The sequence below is a fragment of the Silurus meridionalis genome, chromosome 21 (genome assembly GCF_014805685.1).
Source record: "Silurus meridionalis isolate SWU-2019-XX chromosome 21, ASM1480568v1, whole genome shotgun sequence".
NCBI classification, from domain to species: Eukaryota; Metazoa; Chordata; class Actinopteri; order Siluriformes; family Siluridae; genus Silurus; species Silurus meridionalis.
In genome coordinates this window covers 227,089-232,088 of record NC_060904.1, presented here as the reverse complement: position 1 = coordinate 232,088, position 5,000 = coordinate 227,089, and the positions used below count along the sequence as shown (strand labels likewise).

Here is a 5,000-nt window from a genome sequence, read left to right as displayed (position 1 = left end):
AGTTTATTTAATACAATGAGGTTGTGTGCTCTTAGTGTGTCTCCTAATCCACCCCAGAGGTGTACCTGTCTACCTGTGTACCTGTCTACCGGTCTACCTGTCTACCGGTCTACCTGTGTACCTGTCTACCAGTCTACCTGTCTACCTGTGTACCTGTCTACCGGTCTACCTGTGTACCTGTCTACCGGCCTACCTGTGTACCTGTGTACCTGTCACCGGCCTACCTGTGTACCTGTCTACCGGTCTACCTGTGTACCTGTCTACCGGTCTACCTGTGTACCTGTCTACCGGTAGAGTGGATATATGAAGAAGTGGTGGAGTGGATATATGAGGAAAAACAAAATCCAAAACCGCTGCTGGGCAAAAAGAACAAAAGGTTCGTCTCAGTTTTGCCAGAAAACATCTTGATGATCCCCAAGACTTTTGGGAAAATACTCTGTGGACTGACGAGACAAAAGTTTAATTTTTGGAAGGTGTGTGTTCCATAAAGTCTGGCGTAAAAGTAACACCGCATTTCAGAAAAAGAACATCATACAACAGTAAAATATGGTGGTGGTAGTGTGATGGTCTGGGGCTGTTTTGCTGCTTCAGGACCTGGAAGACTTGCTGTGACAAATGGAACCATGAATTCTGCTGTTTACCAAAAAATCCTGAAGGAGAATGTCCTGCCATCTGTTCATGACCTCAAGCTGAAGCGAACTTGGGTTCTGATCCAAAACACACCAGCAAGTCCACCTCTGAATGGCTAAAGAAAAACAGAATAAAGACTTTGGAGTGGCCTAGTCAAAGTCCTGACCTGAATCCTATTGAGATGCTGTGGCATGACCTTAAAAAGGCAGTTCATTTGGAAAAACCCTCCAATGTGGCTGAATCACAACAATTCCGCAGAGATGAGTGGAGCAAAATTCCTCCACAGCGCTGAAACAGACTCAGTGCAAGCATTTATTAGGTTTAGGGGGCAAACACTTTTTCACACAGGGCCATGTAGTTTTGGATTTTGTTTTCCCTCAATAATAAAAAACCTTCGTTTAAAAACTGCATGTTGTTCACTTGTGTTTATCTTTTACTAATATTTAAATTAGCAAAACATTAAAGTGTGACGACCATGCAAAAAAAAAAAGAAATCAGGAAGGGGGCAAACACTTTTTCACACCACTGTAGGAGTGGTGGGGGAGTGGAAGGAGGAGTGGATGGAGGAGTGGAGGAGGAGTGGATGGAGGAGTGGTGGAGGAGTGGAGGAGGAGTGGATGGAGGAGTGGTGGAGGAGTGGTGGAGGAGTGGAGAAGAAGTATGAAGGTCAGGGGTTGATATTCCTGTATTTATCTTCAACACAATCTGGGCCCTGTCACGACTCCAGTGGGACACGACCTCACTGAACCCCGCCTGTAAACCTCCACAACACACACACACACACACACACACACACAAACCTCCACTACACACACACACACACACACACACACACACAAACCTCCACTACACACACACACACACACACACACACACACTACACACACACACACACACACACACACACACACACACACACACACACACACACACACACACACACACAAACCTCCACACACACACACACACACACACACACACACACACACACACACACACAAACCTCCACTACACACACACACACACACACACACACACACACACACCTCCACACACACACACACACACACACACACACACACACACAAACCTCCACTACACACACACACACACACACACACACACACACAAACCTCCACTACACACACACACACCTCCACTACACAAACACACACCTCCACTACACACCACACAAACCTCCACTACACACACACACAAACAAACCTCAATACACACAAACACACACCTCCACTACACACACACAAACACACGCCTCAACTACACTCACACAAATATACACCTTCATTACAAACACACACTTTCACTACACACACACATATATATATATATACACACACACACACCTCCACTACACATACCTGCATTACACACACACAAACACACACCTCCACTACACACACAAACACACCTCCACTACACACAAACCTCCACTACACACACAAACATACACCTCCACTACACACACACACATACACACCTCCACTACACACACACAAACATACACCTCCACACACACACACACACACACACACACACCTCCACTGCACAAACACACACCTCCACTACACACACACACACACAAACACACCTCCACTGCACAAACACACCTCCACTACACACACACAAACATACACCTCCACTACACACACACCTCCACCATGCACAAACCTCCACTACACTCACACACAGCTCCATTATACACACACACCTTCACTACACACACACACACATACACACACACACGAACACACGCCTCAGCTACACTCACACAAATATACACCTTCATTACTAACATACACACCTTCAATACACACCTTCACTACACACAAACACACACTTCCACTACACACCTGCATTACACACACACACACACACCTCCACTACACACAAACACACACCTCCACTACAAACACACACCTCCACTACACACACATTTCCGCTACAAACACACACCTCCACTACACACACGCATTTCCACTACACACACACACCTCCACTACACACAAACCTCCACTACACACACAAACATACACCTCCACTACACACACACACACACACCTCCACTGCCCAAACACACACCTCCACATTCTTCCATGTTTGCTGTAACAGTGCAGGTTTGCCCCTGTCCCTGTTCCTCTCAGTTCCTCTCACAGTGAACTTGTGGAATTCGTCTTTGCAGCTGCTAAAGTGATTTGAGGGCCTCTTCCTCATGAGCGTGGCTGTGAGCAGATCACTCAGCGCCTGTAAATCACACAACTGCCTCTCTGGACCTTACGGTTTCATCTCTGTGGCACTACTCCTGATCTCGTCTCTGCCCCTCGGCCCCGGAGGTCCTAACGTGGCCCTCGGATTAAAGCGGTGTTTGTGCTCGTGTCCTCTCCAGGTGGAGAGCGAGAGCTGTATGTACACAGTGTGTGTGCGGTTGGAGCTCATAGACATTCCAGTGTGCTGCAGCTCAGGTTTAAAATAACATCTAAAAGGTACAACAAAATCCTTTCAGATTGTTCTCTATGGTGCAGGTAATGCTATCGAGGAGCCCCACCACCCCAGGTCCTGCTCCTGCTTCATGTTCTGCTGCTGCTCCTCCACCGCAAACAGCTACAGGGGTATCTCCTGTATGAACAGAGGCCTTTCAGAGAGAAAGAACCGGTTCTCAGCAGCTCCACACCAATACACTGGGCAAACAACAACATTCCTGCCATCTCAGAGGGAGGAGGGGAGCAAAGAGAGCATCCAGACAGCGAGATAGTGAGACACTCACATGGAGATATTTAGAAATACAAACAGAGACAGAGAGCAAGTCCAACAAAGAGAGCAGAGAGGACATTAGTGTATGAGAGAGACACGGGGGAGACGTGGATCGTCCCGTCCCATGAGCCTGCAGCGGTGCGGGGCCTCCTCACCAGAACAAGCGTCTCTTTGTGTTCCCTCAGAGGAGCCCTTTTCTCCCTCTTCAAGGACCTGAGGATCCCTCACACCATCCATTCAGCCCCGCAGGAGGCGAGCACTCGCTGCCGACACACACCACCATCGCCAACATGTGTGTGAGGGCGGGATTTTTTTCCCATAACGCTGCCAGATGAACTCACACAACACAGCTGGGGGAAGAAACGCGCTTCAGTTTCTCTCGACTTTCACAAATGACTTTTTATTTCTGCTTTTAAGATCTCGAGTGGATCCTCAGCACACGGTCGAAAACACAGCGACACACACACACACACACACACACACATGCACACACACAAACACACACACACACACACCACTGTTTTACTGACTCAAGTATTTCTCCAGCATTTAAACACATCCGTGTACACAGAACCCTAGATCACAGAAAAGAAAAAGGGACACACACACGCACACACACACACACACACACACACACACACACACACACACAGGCTCATTCGTGAAAAGGTCCACTAGTTCAGCTGGGAAAAGCTGCAGTCGTTTGGCCAGACAGCGAGACGACAGACAAAAATGAGAAGGAGAGAAGAAGAGACAGACAGAGAGAGAAAGAGAGAATAAGAGAGAGAGAGAGAGAGAGAGAGAGAGAGAGAGAGAGAGAGATGGAAGGAATGCATTACGTGGCTGTGAGAGTGGAGGGGGGCAGCTTTCAGAAACGTTTCAAAAACGCTGTACATCTGTGCATTTCAGGCAGGACATGTGTGTGTTAGTGTGTTAGTGTGTGTTAGTGTGTTGTGTGTGTGTGTATGTGTGGGAGAGAGAAAGCTGGATGTGAACATGAGAATGAGAAGCTTTATTGCTTGTCCCTGCAGCTGGAATCATGTAAAGAACTCGAACTTCCTGCAGGAGAATCTTTATGATCACAGCAGCAGGCGACAGGATTGTGTTCAGGATTGTGTTCAGGATTGTGTTGAGGATTGTGTTCAGGGTTGTGTTTAGTATTGTGTTTAGGATTGTGTTCAGGGTTGTGTTCAGGATTGTGTTCAGGATTGTGTTCAGGATTGTGTTCAGGATTGTGTTGAGGATTGTGTTCAGGATTGTGTTGAGGATTGTGTTCAGGGTTGTGTCCAGGACTGTGTCCAAGACTGTGCTGAGGATTGTGTCCAGGGTTGTGTTTAGTACTGTGTTTAGGACTGTGCTGAGGATCTGTGCTGAGGATCAGTGTCCTGACTGTGTCCAGGACTGTGCTGAGGACTGTGCTGAGGATCTGTGTCCAGGACTGTGTCCAGGACTGTGCTGAGGATCAGCTGAGGATCAGTGTCCTGACTGTGTCCAGGACTGTGTCCAGGACTGTGCTGAGGACTGTGTCCAGGACTGTGCTGAGGGCTGTGTCCAGGACTGTGTCCAGGATCAGTGTCCAGGACTGTGCTGAGAACTGTGCT

At 47.9% G+C, this 5,000-nt stretch overlaps 1 protein-coding gene across 1 annotated transcript in view; it reads right to left on the bottom strand.

The window, feature by feature from the left end:
* fndc3bb (fibronectin type III domain containing 3Bb) overlaps positions 1 to 5,000 on the bottom strand; it is a 65,819-nt gene that overhangs the window by 33,421 nt on the left and 27,398 nt on the right.